At 46.8% G+C, this 22,250-nt stretch overlaps 1 long non-coding RNA gene across 1 annotated transcript; it reads right to left on the bottom strand.

Moving 5' to 3' along the window:
- Positions 1-9,799: 9,799 nt before the first annotated feature.
- LOC134486441 (uncharacterized) lies at positions 9,800-21,213 on the bottom strand. The gene is made up of 3 exons (XR_010065385.1): positions 21,081-21,213; positions 13,197-14,609; positions 9,800-11,237 (listed from the first exon to the last, which is right to left on the bottom strand). It is a non-coding gene; the product is annotated as an uncharacterized LOC134486441 (long non-coding RNA).
- Positions 21,214-22,250: the final 1,037 nt, after the last annotated feature.

Raw genomic sequence — 22,250 nt, 5'->3', positions numbered from 1 at the left:
CTGCTGCCACACTGGCCACACCCATTCTTTCATGGTATTTACTCACTGTTCACATACTATGCACTAGACTTGTATATTCGTTTCATGTTTGGCTGTTTCCCCACTCCAGGATAACATCAGTTCTAGCAGAGTCAGGATTTTCCCAGTATCCCTAGCACAATACCTCTCCCACACATAGTATGCACTTAGTGTGAGTAGCACTAAGGAATAAAGGGGGCTGCAGAGACTGAAGTTCACCACATTTGTCCCTCTGAAAATCACTTGCTCTAGTTTTGCAAATTGAGGCTCAGAAAAGGCAAGGGTGCAGGTTAAGGCAGGGCGTGTGGTGGGTGCCCGGTAAGTCACCAGAGAGCCCCCTTTGGGAATGTCCAGCCTTGTCTGAGGTCATTTTTTCTCCTGAGGCACCCAAGGACTGATCCCTACAGGGCCTAGTGGTCCAAGCCCAGGCCATACCTCTAGGTTAGTAGGGAAGAAAGATGCATTGTTGAGGCCACAGGAAAGAATTTCTATATGCTTTAATATATATGCTTTAATGAACTGAACTGTGCCCTCTCCCACTTCTTCCTCCCCATCCCTACCTCCCAGTCCTTTAGGGTGCAATTGTATTTGGAGACAGGGTCTTTAAAGAGGTAATTGAGTTATAATGAGGTAATATGGGAGACCCTTAATCCATACCATGGTGCCTTTATTTGGAGAGATCAGGACACAAACGTACACTGAGGGAAAACCTATGGGGCCTTGAGGAGAAGATGGCTTTCTGAAGTTGGGTGAAGAGAACCCCCACAGAGGCCAATTCTGCTAACAGTTTGATTTGAACTTCCGTCTTCCACAGCTGTGGAGAAGATGGATTTCTGTTGTTGCAGCCACCTGTAGTCCACTGTGACATGTTAATTGTGTGAATTAATAATGCAGATGCGTCGGCACACACAATTCTTGCATGAACTACAGGGTAATAGTATATTAGTATATAGTATATAGTATACAGTATACAGGGTAATAGTATAATTCCCTTATTTTAGAGACGAGAAGGCAGGCTCAAAGTGGGGAAGTGGCTTGCCTAGGATTGCAAAGTTCAGGTTTGCACACAGTGCAAAGCTAGAACAACAGGCTGGTGGGAAGATGTCTAGACATGATCTAGACACTGTGACATCTGTCCACATTGTTGGGAAAGTGTCATAAAAGTCTTAAGGACTAAATGATCTACATAGTTGGAACAATGATCTTCATTGAGCAGAGAGTGGTTTCCAACATTTGGGTCTTAGGAACCTTTTAAAAGTTAATGAGAACAAAACAAATGAGAAAAAAAAAAACCCAAAGAGTTTTCATTTACAGTCATTTATCTACCGAAGCTACCATATTAGAAATGAAAATAGAGGCATTCAAAACAGCATCCCGTTGGTTATCAGAACAACAGAGTCATCTTTCTCACGGCCCTCCGGTGTTGGGATTATTAATATCAACATCTCACTTTATAGGTGAAGGGTCAAGCTCAGTGACGCTAAGTAGTCATAGGTCTCAAAACTAACAGATGACTAAAGCCAGGGTAGGACTATAGACATCTGGCTCCAGAGCTCAAGCAGTGCTTTTTATGCCACTTGGGTACTATCTTAGTTACTTTTCCCATTGCTGTGGCAAAATACCCTGACTGAAGGAAGAGGTTTACTTTGGCTCGCAGTTTGGGGGTATACTCCATCATGTTGTGGAAATCAGGGCACCAGAGCTTGAAGCAGCTGGTCACATTGCCTCTGCAGTCAGGAAAAGGGAGAGGACGCTCACCTCGCTCTTTCCTTTCTCTGCAGTCTAGGAACCAAGGCTGGGAATGAGGCGCCCCTCTTTTAGTGTGGGTCTTCCCATCTCCATGTGTCTGGTGAAGATAATTCCTCACGGGCATGCCCAGAGGCTGACTTAATCTAGATGATCCCCACAGGTTTGTGAGATCTAGATCCCGTCGAGCTGACGATAAGCACCGCCCCTCACAGATGGAATACAGCCATCGTCTTCCTATTAGGAAGTGGCCATTGGAACATTTTTCTGGCAGGTTTGGTCTAAGTCTCTGTAGCCTGTCTGCAACAGGGACAGGATACAAAGAGTTAACCTTCCCCAAGATAAAACTTGAAACTGAGAGATTTCTTTCCCTAGAGGCACACCAGGCATCCCACACCCAGGCAAGGGCGAGAAGTCTGCTCTTACAGCACAAGCCTTGCACGAGTTATTTATTGAAGTGTTGTGGCACCCTTGCCACATCCCAGAGCCTCTGGATGGAGGCCCCTCTGCAGAGTCTGTGATTACCCGGAAAGACCAGAAAGAAATGAGTTCTTTGAGGAGTCCGAGGTAGGATAAAACATAGCTGAAATATGCCCTCCCTGAAAGCTTTGCCCAACCCACATTTATCATCCCTGTCTCGTTTTCCCTTTGTGAACATTCGCTGAGGACCTCTTGTGTGCCGTGTACCTTCTTAGTCAGAACAATGTTTAAGCCTCACAGCAAATTTGTGCAAATGGTCATTTGCAAATTCATTCTATCAACACTTACTAAGCACTGACAATATGCCTGGCAATTAAGTGGGTACCTGGAGCACGGTGCAGAGGAGAAGACAGATAAGGGCCTGTCTTTGGGGAGATTCACGAGCATATGGAGAAGACAGATGAGGAGAGAAGCAACCGTGGGCAGTGCAGGATAAAGAGAAGCACAGGGGGTGAGGTCTAAGCAAGCACAGGCTAGGAGCTCAATAAATATTTGCAGTCATTAAGCTGAGTCTCCTTCCTGATGAGAGCTTTAGGCTAGATGTCCAAAGTGTTACTGTATTGTATTTGCCAAAGAAGACTAATGGCTGTGATCAACTGCTCATGGTCATCAGGGATCTGGGAAAGGCCACCTAGTGCCTCTGACAGCTTTCAGGCTCTTGGGTTCTTTTCTAGATTCTTTACATCCCCCAAAGAGAGAAGAAAAGACAGCACAGGGGACATTTTAGGGCTGCTTGGAAGAACCTCAACTTATCTGGTTTCTGTGAGGACACAGGTTGCAGTGTGGAGTGAGACAGAGGGGTATTGGAACCCATGATTCCTCTAGAGCAGTGGTTTTCAACTTTCCAGAAAGTTTCCATCCTTTAGTACAGTTCCTCGTGTCATGGTGACCCGAATCTCAAAATTATTTTTGTTGCTACTTTGTAACTGTAATTTTGCTACTGTTATGAACCATAATGTAAATCTCGGTGTTTTCCAATAGTCTTAGGTGACCCCTGTGAAAGGGTCATTTGATGCCCAAAGGGGTTGTGACCCACAAGTTGAGAACAGCTCTAGATGTGTTTAGCAGAAGAGAGTAATGTTAAGTAAGTCTCTCTCTCTGTCTCTGTCTCTCTCTCTGTCTCTCTGTCTCTCTCTCTCTCTTTCTCTGTCTCTCTCTCTGTCTCTCTCTCTCTCTGTCTCTCTCTCTCTGTCTCTGTCTCTCTCTCTCAATTTTTTTTAAAGACAGGATTTCTGTGTGGCTCTGGCTGTCTTGGAAATCACTCTGTAGATCAGGCTGGCCTCAAACCCCAAGAACTGCCTGCCTCTGCCTCCTGCGTGCTGGGATTAAAGGTGTGCACCGCTACCATCTGGCTGTGATGCTGCTATCTTAAGGAGGGTGGGATGTGTTTAGGAAGCTGGCATGGGTTCTGGATGGTCACAAACCTCTAACCAGGGGATACTCATTGTAGTGTGGTTAAGACCATCCCTGCAGGGGCTGGGGATTTAGCTCAGTGGTAGAGCGCTTACCTAGGAAGCGCAAGGCCCTGGGTTCGGTCCCCAGCTCCGAAAAAAAGAACCAAAAAAAAAAAAAAAAAAAAGACCATCCCTGCAGCTGCTGATAAAACCCAAATTCTCGTTGAGAAAAAGCAGACTTGATGCGTTACTCTTGTCCTTCAACGGTGGTTCCAGGGATGACTACATAAAGGGACCCAACGGGCCACCACCTCTGCTTAGCTTTATCCTGCTTGCAAGCCTCCAGCACTTAGAAGAAAGGATGGCCACTAACAGGCGGCCCAAACTTACATGCTCCAAGCTTATCGAGTCCAGTGGGAGATAGGGCTTCCTTCTTACATAGTACGTATATGCCCAGCTGCTTTTAGTTCCAGAAAAAGCATGTTGTTTCTACATTGAATTCATGACCACCCTTGTTTATGTGTCTTGACAGAAGCTCCTATAGTGTAGGGGAGGTACCAATCTCCCCCACAGAGACTCAAACATGTGATACTATTGTTGTATAGTGGTGTCCTCTGAGATTAAAACCTTCCACTTTGGAGGGAACTTCTTAAGATATTCTAAAGGAAAGTGACATACTACAGGAAAGCTTGTTTGAGTGTAATATTGGAAGTCAACAACTCAAAGTAGTTTCAGGAAGTTCCTGAAAATGATCAGATTCACTAGTATATACATGGATGCTAAGGCTGTTGAGAATCAGGGAAAAAAAAACCCAAACAAACAAAAAAACAAAACCTCTCAGACAAGCCCAGCTGCCTGGAAGAAGCAGAGGCCAGCTAACTACCTAGGAAGACAAAGCCCAGCAGAGACGCCTAGAAAATGCTCAGACCAGCTGAGGTATCTGGAAAGGACACTCTCCAACCCGTTGAGCTGCTACAGGCAATGAAGTGTGCTCCAGGTTCCCAGCTTTGTGAGCTGTCACCCACACGGAAATGGGCTTTGGTGATGCAACTGTCTTTGAGTCATTTCTGTTCCTATAAGTAATCCCTCACCTAGATTTCTCTAAGTAACCTCAGTCAGGCTCCTTGGTTCACTAAGCTGAACTTCGGTGGTTTCCGTGCTTTGGGCGAGTAGACATGTGTCTCCCCAGGAAAAGTCTGTAACCCAACCACTATCAAGCCAAGGTACAGCACTTTATGAGCACGATCCAAGAGGAGCTGGCCTATCACAGCCCTAGAAGGTAAAGGGTGATAGAGAACACGACAAATATAGGTGGCTAACAAATGTATTAAAGGTCAGCTAAAGACTCCTAAAAGAAGACAGAGGTGAACCACATGGTTTTACGGTGTTAACAGAAAATCTTTTCCTTCTTTTCCAGCTTGTATTCAGAATAGTCAGAGAGACGTGAGCCCAGAGAAGAACAAAATGCCAGCTTGTTACAGACAGGGCTGCTTGGGGAACATGACTTAGGCAGGCAGGCAGGCACTCAGAGCTGATCCCTGTGGTGCCAAAAACAGACATCGACAAGCCTAGCCCTCCCCTGAAGCTTGTCAGGGCTGTCTTCAGGTGCTTGCCCCAGTTGCAGCCCTTCTTCCACTCTTACCAGTCAGTCCAGGATGTGACTCTGATGGAGACCTCCCCTTTTCCAACAGTGCACTGAAGTGGACCATCAAAGGCACAAGCAACTATCCCCCCAGGGTGGCGGTGATCTTTCCCGAAGAAGCTAGTGGAATTTGTGATGGAAACTCAGAGAAAGAAATATGCTAGTTTTCCTTCTTTTTTTCAAAAAACCAGTATAAAAATGCAAGCCACCTTCAATGCAGGCTCTCATCCTAACTAGCTTTATATGATGGTGTGCATCCCTTCAGCCTTATGAGTATTGAACAAAATTGAAGGCATACTTAATGAACACGTTTCTACCTGACTTTCTCCAAATTTCTGTACGAAGCATCTGAGGATGCCCACGAGGCTTCATGCAGCACAAAGAGAGGAGTCATGCCTTCTTGATCATTGTTGATTCCTGTGACTGAGCACCTATGCCATGTACTTAAAAATGTAATAGTCATAGGTAATGCGGGTTAGACAATTCTTAGGTATCAAAGCACATCATTTAATTGCTTCCTTACCATAAGTGCTGTAGTCACTTGAGTGAACTGCATCTTATAGAAGAGGAAACTGAGGCACAGAGAAATGACTTAGTGTCCCCCGCCCCCATATACCCTGGCGTTACATCTTCTCATAAGTACGTGAAGGGCATTCCCTCACTCTGCACATGTTTGTTTGCAATGCTGCAGTTTTCATAGACAGTGGGGTGATCTGCTTTTCCTTGGACCATGTTACCTATGTCGTGCTCTTACCAACCAGCTGCCAGGCATCTGCCTACATCAGAGAGGTCAAGCTTTCCCCAAGATGACTTCCTCCCCTGCAGAATTGTTGTGAAAGATCATCCTCCACTCAACTGCTACTATCTTTGGGAGGGCTGGTTCTGCTCACAAGGAATTATCATAGGTGGGTTTGTCGACTCTTGACATTCCTTCATAGAAGGAAGGGGAGGTGACAGGGGTTATGGGATGGTCACCCGAGTATCCAGTCCTCTCTCCCAACAGCTGTATACAATTCTGCCCTAATTGCACATGGCCTTGAGGTCTTGGGAAGGGCTAGAGTGTGTAGGTGGGGAAGGACTAGAGAAGGGGACCTCATTTACACAGCCAAGAGAGTCATCTCTGCTGGGTACAGAAGGTCCGGTGAAGTGCTTTAAGGTCTCCTATACTCATTCCTGTCTGTAACCCCTCACCCACTGCTCTTTAAGTAAGGTGAGCAAACTCACTGCTTCTTCAGAGTGAACTTTGGTGGACCTATGATCATGTTTGCTTTGGGCTCTAAGGAGGAGAGGTAGAACTTGTTTACAACTCTCCCAGGGAAAGACTTTCAGCAGCAAGAAGCCAATTGGCTCAATGCTTTTGATGACTCTCCAACCCTATTTGACCATTCTTTCCTGCCCCTGGGTCTGTGTACATATGCTCATATGTGAGTCTTTGTCCTTTTCTTTTTTCTTATACACGAAGTCTAGATTTTTACCCAAAGAAATTACAGTAGCCCCATTATCGGTGCTTTTACATTGGTTCCCTAAGTTCCAATTTTCACAGCATGACAGAAAGAGCCATGTAATCCCATACAGCCTAATATGTCACATTATCATAAGGACGTACCAAGCTTAAAGAATACAAGCCCTTTATACTGTGTAGTAAGCTGGCCTGCTTTTTGATTCAGAGGGGCAATGTGCATCTCTGTGAGGACTTCCTGGCCACTGGAAGCTGCTCTGCTCCCAAGATTCCCTGGGAACTAAGGTCCCCTAAGAGCAGCTTTTGATCAATGATGAGGACTTGGCATTTCATCACTCCAGCTCTGGGGCATGCCAGGAACTGGCTTTAGAACTCCCAGTGTAGTAACTGGGAGTTGGTTGGTAACTGGTTTGTTAACACTTCTCCTTCCCTTCCTGGCTAGAGTACTCTCCTCTGATGTCACCTGCGTTTGAACTTCGATCCTTGGCTTAGTCTTCTTCTCGTTTAATTCAATACACAGAAACGATTGCGGGACAAATTATCGCCCCACCCCCACCCCCAGCACAGGCAACCTCTCCTATGTACACTAATCTAGGAACAGCGAGGTCAGGGCAGGATGGCATCCTCCATGAGTCTGAGTTTGCTGATCACCACCCTGATACAAAGGGTATCAGGGGTTCCGTGACTTTGAGTGGCAAGGATCCTTGGGAATGACTAGATGGATGGATAGATGGATGGATAAATGGAGGTGAAACCAAAGCTGAGAATTCTCATCAACGCTGGGCACAGACTGCATGAAGTTGGTAGAGAGGAGAGAATGCAGGAACATGGAGATGCCAAGCCTGAGCCAAGAAAGTTGTTTTGCTATGGAATATATTATTTTTGCAGGTTGCTATAGTTACCGCTGTGAAATTAAAAATTAAAACCTTGTGAAAGAGAGAGGGTTGACTGAGATGAGGCAGTTCCTTGACAGGCTGAGTTATTTATCTTTTCCCCATGTAACATCTGGTTACGTGCTTGCAAATTTATTTTTAATTCAGAGCTCTAAAAAGATTGTACATTGATATGCCATGCAGAAATGAATCACTTGGGGGAGAAAGATTAGCCAGTAGTATCCAGTGGCAACTGGTGACCTCTAGTGTGTCCCCTGGCCTTCGCCTCTGCTTCTCAGGCAACCTCTAGGCATCAGGGTAGGACTGGCAAGCATCTGGAACTCCTGCCAATCAAGCAGCAGCCGTAACCATGGCTCCCAGATACAGAGCCTTGCTGGAGGCTGCTTTCAGTTCCAGTGACTCTGACCAGGACGATGAGCATAGCTCCGGAAAGAGGCTGTGAGATCCCCACTCTTCAGTCTGGTCCCCAACCTGTGAAGCAAACCCTCAGTGTCAGCCAGGATCTTTCTTGGGGAGAAGGGGGGTTCTGAATCAGATTCTCAGAGAGTCCATGCTTGCGGCTTAGTGGAGATGACACTGGTGTCTGCACCTAGGAGACACGGGGTCTGGGTCCAGCCCAGCCACTGCAGGCTGTGTGTGTGCTTATGCAATCACAACAGTTTTTGATCGCCATTCACCTACTCCTTCAGGGAGCAGTTGGAATCTGCAGTATTCCCTGAGCTCAGCCTCGAAGTCCCAGGAGTCATTCTTGCTTTCTCCCTCTCACCTAAGGGATAAGGTTGGGACCCAGGGTGGGCTGCCCCGAGAGTCTCCTCACCTTTGTCCTACCTCAGGCCTCCATCATGGGTGTTGCCTGTACACAGAAATCTCTTGCTTTATGTTCCCAAGTCTCCCTTCTCTGCCTCATCCGGGGCTTTGCCACAGCCATTCAGCAGACCTCTGCTTCCCACTTCTGCACCCACCCTGGCTAGGCTATCCAGCTCCTGATGGTGCAGTGCTGGGTTCTGTGCTCTCTCTTGCCTGAACCAGCCAGCTACCAGCTGTTCCTCCTCTTGATGGATTAAAGCTTTTCCCCAATGCATTGTTACAGTGATTGCATTTGTGGTTCTTGCTACTAATCCTTTATCGCGCCCCAATTTAAACTTTAGCGCACAGCTACGTGTGTGTATAGGGAAAAGTGTACATATATAAGGTTTGGACCTCTCAGGCATCCCCTGGGAACAGGGGATGACTACTGCAGTAGATAATCTTCCTGCCTTCCTGTCAGTTGTATCCTGTTATTGGTCTTGGTCATGGCTTTGTCCTCTATGTCCAGAGCAGGGTCTGTGGTCTACAAAGCACAAGAGTTAATACTGTTCTTTGAGTAAGTGAATGAATGCAGTGAGAGAAGAAAGGAAACACTTCTCAGTCTGTACTGAGCATTCATCATCAGACGGTGTTTTAGATTAGTAATCTTTCAGCTGTGTAAGATTACTTTTAATACTTTCCCCGTAGGTCCCTAGTGTCCGGTAGGGGCACAATACACTTCTGTCTTAGTTAGGGTTTCCACTGCTGTGAAGAGGCACCGAGACCAAGACAACTCTTATAAAAGACAGCATTTAATTGGGGCTGGCTTACAGGTTCAGAGGTTCAGAACATTATCATCAAGGCAGGAGCATGGCAGCATCCAAGCAGGCATGGCAAGGAGATGCTGACAGGTCAACATTTTCACCTAAAGGAAGCCAGGAGTAGATTGTCTGCCAGGCAGCTAGAAGGGTCTCAAAGCCCATCCCCACAGTGATACACTTCCTCTAACAAGGCCACGCCTAGTCCAACAAGGCCACACCTCCTAATAGTGCCACTCTCTGGGCCAAGCATATTCAAACCACTACAACATTTGTAGAACAAAACAGTCTCCATGTCATGTTCAAAGCATCTGATCAGATAGGGTGGTGTTTCGTCTAAGAGTAGAAAGGAGCCAAGTCATTCGGCTCTGCCTGTGGTGGCAAAGCAGACCTCTTCCCTGCGTGTTGACTTCTTTGAGTCACTGACTTCCATGTTGGACCCTGATGAAATAACTCCCCACCCCCATCCCTATTCCCACCCTAACCCCACCCTTATCCCACCCCCATCTCTCATCCATATTCACAACTCGCCCAGCATTTAGCTGAGTCTGAATGGTGTTGGGCTAGGTGAACTGGCAACCAGGCGAGGGATTTCCTATTAACAGCAGACACAGCCTGGACTTTGTGTCTGTGAAACATCGTAGCTGCTGTCATTCTCTACTGTGTCTGACAGGGATGAAGTGGGAGGATCCGGGAACATTTTGTGGGCAGACATATCCAAATTTCTTGACAGGTCTGGACTCATCATCCAGGTTCCCCAGATGAACATGCTCCCAAACTCATGCCTGAAACTCTGGGTTTGTATACTCATTGGAGGATGAATAACTAACTAGCTAGCCGTGCCAAGATCTGTAGAGGGTGCCTTGTGTAGCTGGCAACATGGTGTCCCAGCTTGACTCTGGTTTTTGGGAGGGACTGTTGTTTCTGGTAGCTAATTTGATAGTGCTGAAAGCAGCAGGTCTCCAGACTGAGGTGCCTGCCTGTATGGCTGATCCAGTGAATAGAGGCAGGATGGGGTGGGGGATAGTGCTTCCAGATAAACCAGGCACAAATGAAGTTGCCTTTTGGTCAAGGGGGGTGACCTCAAGGATCTGGTCTTAGCTCCTTTCTGTTCCTCATCTCTTCTGTGCAATAGCAACTTGCACTCCACCTTGAGGAGCAGTAAAGAGATCTGGATCAGTAATACAAACTCTGAAATGCCTTGGAAGGGAAGGGCACTGTCAAGGGAATCTCTTGTTCCCTTCCTCATTGTCTGTCTTGCTCTAGGCTATGAGCTCTGTCCAGAAGGACTCTACTATGCTGCGACTGCTATGGCTTTAGGAATTAACCTGTGATCAAGACTGGGATGACTGGCGTGGGGATGAAGAAAGGACAAAGACAGACATATGACACACCTGCCCAGAAACTCGGTGCATTTATTTATACAGCAGAGCAAGGAAGTGAATTTACTGTACAGAGCAGAATGAAAAGACAGATTTAGCTAATCTTGGTAGGGGGTCTCTATAGCAGACCAGTCGCAGGTTGTAAACATCCAGGGGGAGGAAGCTGCTGTTGACTTTTCCCACACACTGACAACATCTGCATACAGGCTTTACCATTTCCCTGAACCTAATTGGGAAAGGCTCTGTCATTCTCGTGGGTTTGAGGCATTGGGTCCTTGACATGGCCATGCTCCACGTCTATGACACACATCCATTCAGAACTTCACCTGCTCCCCACATTGCTGGCTCTGCTCACCTGTCAGCACTGGGATGAATTTGACATCAGCACAGGAAGGATGATAGGATGGGAACTGTGGGCTAAGCCGGATGCTTGCTCCAAGTCTCTGGGATGGATCCTCAGGATCCTGGATATGTCACAGCAGGTGGGTTTAGGGCAGGATCCTTCCTTCATTCTTCAAGAGTTTGTTCATGTGAATCATGCTAATGGCTAGCCACGTTGTGGCCTGAAGAGCACAGCATAGATGCCTCTTCTGAGCTTGGTCCAAGCGAAGTCCTGATGCTGGTACATTTGGAGAGGGAGAAGATCGCACATTTATGTAGGAGTGTGATTGTGTAGAGGGATTGGCTCTGGGCTTAAGAAGGTCTTGGGTCCTATTTAGGCCCTGCTCTTGGGAAATTTAGAACTGAATACAATGCAGCTCTAAGTAATATCATATTCACATCACCATATAAGTAACAATCCTTATTACTTATAAGTATTTTGATACTACAGGACTATAATCTGTTTGCTCTGTAAAGCAAGTCTAAGGTAGGCCACCTGAGGCCAGTGTAGCCACTGGCGTCACTGGGGACTGAGGCTCTGTTTGCCATTTGTTCTATGTCTAACAGGTAACTTGCTATCTTCATTCTTGGCACTTTGTAGTTATAAAATGGCTTTGGGGGGGTCTCAGGAAATGTACCCCTTTTCTGTGCAGGAAAGAGGGTGGAACGGTAAAAAGCTGAAAGAGCTTTGTAATGCACAGTAACACCTGAATACACATAAATCTAACTGGCTAGATCCGTGTCTGGACCACTCCTCGTCAGAGGGGAAAATGAATGCTTGGTTTCTCCGTAGCCACTACAACGGGAGCTTTTAGCTATGGGAAGGCAGCTGTGCACACATGGTAACTCCCTAGTGTGGAAATCCTCTTTGACTATGAACGCTGATAATTTACACTTCTGTAAAGAAAGCCCATCTACCTCTAATAACATATGATCGAGACATGAGTTGTGTAGGGCTTCAGGCCCTCTGTGCCAAGAGGCAGCTGTGGTGTCTCAGCCCCTGTATCCTCTCAGTGTCTCCACTTGCTCTACTGTTAAGTGGAGGATGTTGTTCGCCAAAGGAGGTGTTTACCAGGATGAAAATAAGGAAAAAACTGGGGAAAAAAAGGTCCTGGAAAGAAAGCTGAATCATGTCTGACCTGTTTTGAACATCAAAGAAAAATCGAAGCAGTCACTATTGTTCTCACTGTTGTGACTTCAACCACGGTGGTGCGGTTATAAAGATCACAATCATTATTCTGACTGTGGTCACCACTGTGAGTTTTTTCTTGTAGATAGAAGAAAGGCCTAGTGTCCTAAGGCAAGGTCCACCACTGCCTGACCTGTTGGTGGCTCTAGACAAGCCCAATTGCCAGCTAGGTATTCCCTTTGTAGGGGAAGAATCTGGCCTCAGATAGATCCCCAAACTCTGGTCTGAACCATATTGTAACCTGAGTTGGGAGTGAGAGGGCTATGGTAAAGTTAGAGGCTCTCTTCCAATAGCTAGTCTAGGCCTCTCCCTCACATAGCTAAGACACCTCCCTCCTCTGGTTCCTGGCTCCTTTTCCCAATATTCATTCACTCCTGACACTTTTTTTTTTCTGAGACTTTCCCGCCTGCTTTCCGTGGTGGGAGGTCTTGCCTTGGTGAAGGAGTCCCTCTGGGCTAATGGCCACAGAGTTGTACTAGGAGGAGCACAGGGAGGGAGAGAGACATTTTCTGGAAGGGTGACTAGGAGGCCCTTTTGTTCTCTTGCAAGGATTTGCCTCCTAACTTCTGGTGTTCAACAAGCTCTCATTCCTTTCTATGCCTCAGTTTCCCTATCTGTTCAACTGAAGATCTGAACAGACTGTGTTTGCACGTTTGCATACCTCAAGACAGTATCTGAAATGCCCTGTCCTCACACTGACCCTTGTTTCAGGAAGGGGGACAGAGTCCATAGGGCTCCAGTAGTTCCATCCCTACGTCACTAGGCAGGGCAGCTGGTCTTTGTCATTTCTCACACAGTATCGAGTGAGGTTTTCAACACAACATTTTAACTCCAACATTAAAATGAAGAGTCTGACAGCAGTAACCAGCAGGTATAGATTTACCATGTGCCAGGCATTTTGCTAAAATGTTTCACACATATTAATTCATGATGTAATCTTTCAGTAATGCAGCGAGCAAAGCACTATTAATAGCTTAAATTTGAGTAACGAGCAATTGAGTAACTTACCCAAGGCTGCTCAGCAGATCCGGGAATCTGAGACAGCCCACTTGGCTGTGAACTACCGATATTTGTTTGTTTGGGGAGGGTGGGGGGAGGGTGGTGAGCTCATCTTTTCTGATGTTAGAATCTTGTTTGCAGCACTCTCTCCAAATTCTTTGCTTGGCTTCGGCTTGTACACCTGCAGGGACGGAGAGCTCACTACCTCCCTGGGGACTCTAGCTCTAGCAGCATCAGTATGAAAACACTCCCTCAAGTTTGTGGAGTGCTTAATAAGTCTTCAAGACTCACAGTGGTTTCCTGGGAAACAGAGCAGCTTGCTCAGCCCCCAGGGACATGGTGTGGTCTGGATTACAAGTGAAAAAATTTAGAAGGAGCTAAAACCCTCACATTTTGTTGCCACAGGAGAAAGGGCACATTGTGGACCCAAAAGCAGAGGCTTATTGTGTGAGATGCTCCTGCCTTGAGCTTAGTTTGTTATGTGTTGCTGTGCAGAATCCTGTGGACCGGGTGATTCATAAGCAGGGAAGCCTGTGTGGAACCTTTGTGGTGGCAGCCATAATCTTGGCAGTCAGGAGCAGAGACAGGAGGATGGCGAGTTTAGGGCTACATTCTGAAAGCTAGTCTGAAGAAACTCACGGGTGTCAATGGCGCTTAGTGGTTAAACCTTAGCACAGTGTGTACGAGAGTATCAGCAGCAGCACTACCAAAGGATTCTAGAGCCATGGTTCTCAACCTGTGGGTGGAGACCCCTTTGGGTATCCTGTATGTCAGATATTTACATTATGACTCATTACAGTAGCAAAGTTAAAGCTATGAAGTAGCAACAAAAATAATTTTATGGTTGAGGGTCACCACAATGCAAGGAACTGTATTAAAGGGTTGCAGCATTGGGAAGGTTGAGAACCACTGTTCTAGGGGGCTATGAAGACCACAATCAGGGAATTGACCCTTTGATGAATGTCTTCTTGCTGCCACCACAGAAGGAAGAAGGACAAAAGAGAACATGTCCATGTGCACTCAGATGACAGACAGACAGACAGATGAGAGCACTAGATGGAACTCCTGTTTCAATGCTTGCCTTCTCAATAGTCCATTCAGGAGTAGTGCTCTCCTGTTGCAAACATTTGGCCCTGCCTCCTGATGCTGTGACAGGGGAATTGCAGATTATGCTTCTTGGGAGACGCTGCCTCCAAGTCACAGGGCTGAGAGCATCATCTTCACTTATAACATGACCTGTATGAGCCCAGCTTCTTCAAAGAGTTGGGATGAAGGCTGTGGACCATAATACACAGGAGGTGCTAGAATTTGGTACCATCAACTGTGAAAATCCATCTTTTCATGCCATTATTTCTGACTTGGTCAACGGCTTCACCATACAGCGAATGAGGCCAGGATTTTGACTCTTGAATCCCAACTGTCCTGTTTGGTGTATGGAAAAAGAGAGTCTCAGGGAAGAGGAGGAATTTGGGGATCCCAGTTAGTTGGTGGTCTAAGAAAATAGTTCTATGGAGCAAAGTAAAAATGTAATTAATCAGTCCATGGGCTATCTTAGGAGATAAGAGGTCCAAGATCGAATCTGGGACATAGGAGGATGTTGGCTCCCTGGCACCAAGCTTCCTCTAGGATTACTGTTGTGGGGCCCAGAGTGGTTATCCCAGTGTTCAGTCCCGTGCTGCACGAGGAGGGCCCATGCTTAGCTCTGAGACATGGAACATAGTAGAACACCTTTTGTTTCACCATTTGACGACATGGGTGCAGGAACATGACTATGCCTGAGTGGGTTCATGTAGGAAGCAGATTCAGGTAGCACAGGTGACCTGATCCCAACTGCCCTGTGTCGGTGACCTCTCTGAGGCCCTGTCCCTTCATACGGAAGATCGAGATGGGGCTCTCCAGAGACTAAAAGGTGAGAAGTGCAGCTAAGTAGCCGGAAAAGTTGCCAACCCTGAATCTGTCTTAACTATATTTACAAGCTAGGCAGTTTGACATCAGACCCTGACTCCCTCTTTTTCTCAAAAAGTGAGAACACTTTGGTCACTTGGAACTTTTTTTCTCAAGAAAGGAAGCTGGGCATGTCAGACCATTGGAGCTACACTCTGCTCTACTAATCTCTTGGCAGCCACCACTGGGAGGACTTAATATTGAGACAGGTCCTTTTCTCCAGACTCCCCTCTCCCCCACCTTCCTTCCTGGGTCTGGAGGCAGCTGTGCTGGCTCAGGAATGAAGGTTCTAGAAGAGGGACCTCCTGTTCCCTGGAGGTGTTTGCTCAGGGCCACCCCAGGATGAATATTTCCTTTTATAATGTTGCTAATCACTTTCCCCTGCAGGCAGGAGCCAGCCTCTCCACTGCTCCTGCAGCTGTGGTCCCCTCTGGGCTCTTCATCAATGTTACATGGTAATTAATAATACATTCTCCTGCTCCGACTCCTGCTCCCTCTGACAGGCTGGATCTTCCCTACCAGATGAGACCGAAATCAAAGGCCTGAAATTGCAACCGAAAACATATCCTCCACGAACTCACAGGAAGAAATCAGGACAGCTTAAACTCCGGGTGGCTCTAGCACTGGGTGACCTTCCCATTTTACCCTATGAGACCACTGAGAAACAGTTCTGCCTTAGGGATGGGAAGGTCGTACCCCTGTGCTTAGGGGAGTACATCGTCTACTGTGTCTCGGTGTGATTCGAGTAGATGGTGGCAGAACTCAAGACTTAGCCCTTCGACAGATGTCCCAGTGGTGCTGATGCTGGTAGGCCAGGCACCGCCCCCAGAGAACCACTGCTGTATTTACTGTGAACACAGAGTCAATTAATAGCTAGTTGGCCCGGGGAACATGGAGTGAGTAGGGCAAAGTGGTACCCACTCGTTTGGATAGATTCAACTCGGTGCATCATGTGATGGGTTAGAAAGCAGATTCTGAAATTAGGCTGCGTTCAAGTCCCCAGACTGTGACTACACACGGTAGAGCCGCCTGTTTTATGAAACTAATGGCATAACCATGTCTCAGTTGACCGGAGAAAACAGTCGAGAAAATGGATGTCAAAAATACATATTTGGCAGTGTTGGCCATACAAATAATGTGACTTAGCAGGTGGTTACTGCTGTGACTGGGTCATTGTCCACGGCTGTGTGACTGGGTTCTGTGTGCCCATGAGATGACATTCATTTACCAGTCATTCCACACAATTGTCTTGACTTCCAAGAGCATCCTAGATGTGGGAAACACAGGGGTGGATGCACCAGCCATAAATCTCTCCTCTCATGGGGGTGCGGGATGAGTGGGCTGGTTAGAGGGGGATTTTCCTTAGCAAAAGGCACATGTGTTTAGAAGACTGCAGAGAAGTGTGACATGTGACAAAGAGAACTAAACAGGCAAGAAATAGTGCTTCATTAGGTCAGCAGAAGTCCCCATGACAAGGTGCCCCCTGGGGAAAGAGCCTCCTAGGCCTTACTAAAAGCTAGGAGGTATCTGTGAGGAGGATGTTCTAGGAGAAGGCAAGGCCCAGGTCTGTGTGCCCAGCAGTTTCTTGTCTCTAAAGGCCCTCAGGTACTCCAGGCATTTGGGCCTTAGAAGCACTCAGTGGTTTACTTCACCCACCCCACCCCTTGGAATTGGCTCTAAACCCCACCAGACACATGTGTTCTTATACTCAGCCTGGCTACTAGATATGAGAAACTTTAGAGGTGGCCATCTGCGGTGGCTATTTTCTTGTCTGAGCTGGCTTGACTGATATGTCTGAAGTAGGATGATACTCTCATCTTTACCTCAGGGGCAGCACAAGTCTAAAGCACTCCTGGCTATAAATGCTTTTGCAAACTGAGCACTTTACAGATGTTCCGTGAATAGTCTCTTTAGGCTAGGCTCAGGTCGAGGCTGGGACCAGAATTCTTATTGTGCCAGGATGTGTGTTTTATTTGCATAGATTTACACAACATCTCATAATGTGTCCCTCCTCTGCTGTTAGCTTCTGTAAGTACAGGCCACCATTTAAAAATAGGGTGTCCAATGACTCAGGCTCTAAGGTCAACAATTGTTGAACGGGGCCTCATGAAACTGGAAAGTTTCTGTAAGGCAAAGGATACTGTCAATAGGACAAAATGGCAGCCTACAGACTGGAAAATGATCTTCAACAACCCTACATCTGACAGAGGGCTAATGTCCAAAATATCAGACAATTCTTGGTGAAATAACTTGTGGACCTTATGCCACGTGGACAGGGACTTTATAAGCATTGAGGAGTAGGGTGGGATCCAGGGGTAGATGCTTTCCATTGGCTCGGTTTGAGATGCTAGTGGTGCTCCAGTACCATGGGGAAGGATTTCAGGTATACTTGACCGACTGTCATGGTCCTCTTAGTGGGCTGCCATGGCAACATGTTCCAGAGCAGGTGGAGTTAGGCGGGGAGCTGGCACCACACCCACCTTACTCAATTCTGAGTTCATGGGGTTTGGGCTCACTCAACCTTACCGGTTCTTCTGTCTGGTATCACTGTCCGCTTGCCTCACAATAACCGAATTTTAAAAATGGGGTACATAGATCAACAGAGAGAGTCTCAACAGAGAAACATCAAATGGCCAAGAAGCACTTAAATGTTCAACGTCTTAGTTATCCGAGAAATGCAAATCAGAACAACTCTGAGACCGCACCTTATACCCGTCAGAATGACTAAGATCAAACATTCAAAGGACAGCAGCACATGCTGGTGAGGATGTGGAGCAAGGGGACAGTCCTCCACTGCTGGTGGGAGTGCAAACTCATACAACCACTTTAGAAATCAATCTGGCAGTTTCTCAGAAAATTGGAACTAGTTCTACATTAAGACCCAGCTATACCACTCCTGGGCATATACCCAAAAGATGCTGTACCATATCACAAGGACACATGCTCCACTATGTTCATAGCAACCTTATGTATAATAGCCAGAAGCTGGAAACAACCCGGATGTCCCTCAACTGAAGAATGGATACAGAAAAAGTGGTTCATTTACACAATGGAGTATTACTCAGCTATTAAAAAATGAGGACATCATGAATTTTGCAGGCAGTGGAATAGAAAATATTGTCCTGAGTGAAGTGATCCAGACCAAAAAGGACAAGCATGGTGTGTACGCACTTACAAGTGGATATTACCTATAAAGTACAGGATACACACACTAAACTCCACAGACCAAAAACAAGCTAAACGAGAAGGAAGGCTCAAGTAAGGACGCTTGACTCTCACTTAGAATGGGGAATAAAATAATCATAAGGTGGGAGAGAGGATGGGGAGGGGAATGGGGTCAGGGGTCAGAATCAGGTATGGGGAAAGGCATGAGAGAGGGCCAGAGGGCCAGGAGAATGAATGGAAATCTGCAGCTGATGAGAGTGGAGGTTGGGGAATGGGACGTATCTCTAGGACATGCCAGAGACCTGGGATGGGGTGGGGCAGGGAGGCTCACAGGGGCCTATGGAAGTGACATTGCCTGAGACCCATAACCGTGGTGATTTGAGCCCGGAGAGGCCACCTCCTATAGCCAGGCAGGAGCCCCAGTGGTGAGATAAGGTCACCAACCCACCCACCAAACTGCTGACCCAAAATTCGTTCTGCCTGCAAGAAATTCAGGGACAGAGATGAAGACTGAGGAAACAGCCAACCAAAGACTGCCCCAACTTGAGACCCATCCCATGGGCAAGGACCAACCCCTGACACTATTCATGACACTCTGCTATGCTTGCAGACAGGCAAGAGCCTAGCATAACTGCCCTCTGAGAGGCTGTACACAGAAGCTGACTGAAACGGATGCAGAGACCCTCAGCCAAATATTGTGTGGATCTCAGGGACTCTTATGGAAGTGTTTAAGGAAGTCCTGAGGGCCCCAAAGGGGATAGGAACTCCACAGGAAGATCAATAGAGTCAACTATGGGGCCCGCAGAGACTGAATCACCAACCAAAGAGCACACATAGGCTCGACCAAGGCCCCCTGCACACATGTAGCAGATGTACAGCTCAGTCTCTGTGTGGGTCCCCAACAACTGGAGCAGGGGCTGTCCCTAAATATTTCCTGTCTGTGGAATCCATTCTCCTAACTGGGCTGTCTTGTCTGGCCTCAGTGGGAGAGAATGCACCTACCCCTGCAGAGACTCGATGTGCCAGGGGTGGGGGGATACCCAGGGGGACCTTCACCCTCTCAGGGGAGATGGGAGGGAGTGGGGGTAGGGACTTTGTGAGGGGGGAAAGGGAAGAGGGTAGCTATTGGTATATAAAGTGAATAAATCAATTAATTATTGAAAAAATAAAAATAAGGTGTTGGTCTCTCTTTTCTCTATTACTCCTTTGGCTTTTTAAAAGAATTTCAAGAATTAATCAAACATTCTGGTGTTTGAAGCTGTTTTGCATTGGGGCTCTTTTGCAGGAGGGGCTGTCCTTCATGAAGCCCGGATCCCCTGCTTTCCTGGACGGAGACAATAGCAGTGATCTCAGACAGTGGAAGGGCCTGGAATCTTCAAAGAAAAAGTCAATTTTTTCTTTCTGCTCACAACAGTAGAGCAGACAGACACCGGGAAAGTGTAGGGCAGCAGAGAAAATTCACCACAAAGTCCTTAGATCAACTGAACCAAACAGTACCACAACGGTGCTTTTCTTTACTTATTTCCCTATAATATTTTCATGTAGTTGGCACTCTAACACAGCCGTACCCTCCCAAACACACACTAGTGTGTGTGTGTGTGTGTGTGTGTGTGTGTGTGTGTGTGTGTGTGTGTCTTTTCTCTATGCTATTACAAACTTGTCAACAACATTTTTTAAGACCGTGTTACATTCCTTAGCATAGGAAGTCCAGATGGCTCAGGGTTTCACTGAGGTATTTGCGGCTGTGATGTTTGTGCTCTTGGCTTTTTCTTGTTGAATTTTGGTTTCAGGACGGGAGAAGGAGGAAAGACGAAGGCTCTGAAAAGACCTTGTGGCAGTTGTTCCTGGATTTTGAAATGTGCTTTTGGGGTGTCCCTACCATAGGCCTCGTAAGTCAATGTCACAACACCCTCAGTGCCAGTGGGTTTGGGGCCCTCCACTCAGTAAGGATACTTATTCTTTTGTTGGGATGCTTGAATTATATGCTTTTTTGCAAACATCCTTGGTGCACAGCATGTAACTGGAATGCAAGGAAGTTTGAGCTGTCTCCAGTTCTATGCATCTTACTTTGTCAAATCAACAAAGAAGACTTTATGCCAGCCATAAATACTTTTGACTTAAACAAGTAAACATTCATAGTTTCTTTTCCTTTCTTCTTTCCTTCTTTCCTTCTCTTTTTCTCTCCCTCCTCCTCTTCCTCCTCCTTTCCTTTTGTCCTCCTCCTCCTTCTCCTCCTCCTCTTCTTCCTCATCCTCCTCTCCCTCATCCTTCTCCCCTACCTCCTTCCCCTCCCCCTTCCTGCCTCCTCCTTCTAATCTTCTAATGCCATTCCAAAAGCTAGCAATCCAGGGAATGTACAGCTATTTAATGATGCTGTCTGGGCCTTGGGTTCTGTCTCCTTTTTCTCCTATCCCTGAGACAGGGGCATTTGTTTTTATACTTGTTGTCTAGTGGCTCCGCTATGACCTCTGTGTATCTGGTTTTCATCCACGGTATGAAGAAAAAGGAAGATCAAGGGGCAAATGGCCTTGCCTCAAGTCGTTTTCTGTGTCAGGAAGACAAAGCTTTCCTTGAAACCTACTCAGAAGGTTTTTTTTTTTCTTTCCATAAGCCAGAAACAACGAGTTGTCAGTGAATAGAAATGATGTTATCATGATTCACACCTTTCACACCCAGAGCTCAGTTATGGCTGCCCTCCTAAGGGTGAATGAGCAAACAGGAGAATAAAAGAAAGAGGACGTCACCAAGTAGAGTGGGTAGAGTTAGTGAGAAGAAGGGGCTTACCTGGAGGAGTACATGGCCTCAGACTTGGTGGAAGATGGGATCATTTTGCTCCAGAAGGATGATTTTGTTGGCTGACACCCATTCCTCTGGACCCAAAGTAACCAATCACGGCTAGGAAATTCAACAAGAAAAAAAGTGTACAGTCTGAATATCTGACCCCTGGGATGGGTGCAGCCATGTTTCAAGATTGAATCCAGATCTAGACCAGTGGTTCTCAACCTTCCTAGTGCTGTGACCCTTTAATACAGTCCTGCATGGTGTGGTGACCCCTAACCCTATTTTCATATCACGTATCCAATATACAGGATATGTGACATTTGGCCCCTGTAAAAGGGTTGTTCAACCCCCAAGGGGATCAAGACCCACAGACTGAGAACCCTTGATCTAGACCCTGTGTATGGTTGATGGGACAGAACTGGAATCAAGACCTTGATTTTTTTTTCTTTCTTTCTTTTTTTTTCTCGGAGCTGGGGACCGAACCCAGGGCCTTGCGTTTGCTAGGCAAGCGCTCTGCCACTGAGCTAAATCCCCAACCCCAAGACCTTGATTTAAATATAGCTATGGCACACCTAAGTTTTAGATTTTTTTCTTCAGTTACAAATGTTAGCTAACATTCTCTCAGAGTTGAGCTTGAGGTTTACCATGTAACCAGAAGAATGATAACCAACAGAGAGATGTAAACAGGAACTCAGCAGAAAGGGTTGCATAAGGCTGATGTCGTTTTGAAGAACTACATTGGGCCAAATTTGACCAACACTTTTTGCCTCGACTTGCTCTGACATGCTGATATGGAATATAATATGCTGACGTGATGCTTCCAGCAAAAAGATACCACAGAATGCTCCTCTCATCATAGGATAGACTGTTGGCAGGTCTGACCCTCATCCTGTGAGCTTCAGCCCTGCACCCAGGTCAGACTTAGCATTCCCAAGGAGACAGGCGGGAGGAGACAGGACAGAGGGCAATGTTCTCATTCCTCAAATGCTTCCCCAGTGGCTTCTGAGCTTCCTCCTGTGGGAGGCCCTGGGCCAGCAGGGAAGGTTGGCAGTTTCAGAAGTAGACAAGAAAGAAATCAGCAGGAAGCTCCAGAGAGCCTGGGCAGTCTTGTCATGAAGTATTGAGAGGAAGTGGGGACGGCAGAGAACATGGAGCTGCTCCCGTCTTCAAGTA

Source organism: Rattus norvegicus, chromosome 3, assembly GCF_036323735.1.
Source record: "Rattus norvegicus strain BN/NHsdMcwi chromosome 3, GRCr8, whole genome shotgun sequence".
Lineage (NCBI taxonomy): Eukaryota > Metazoa > Chordata > Mammalia > Rodentia > Muridae > Rattus > Rattus norvegicus.
This window is presented reverse-complemented; position numbering and strand designations above follow the sequence as displayed.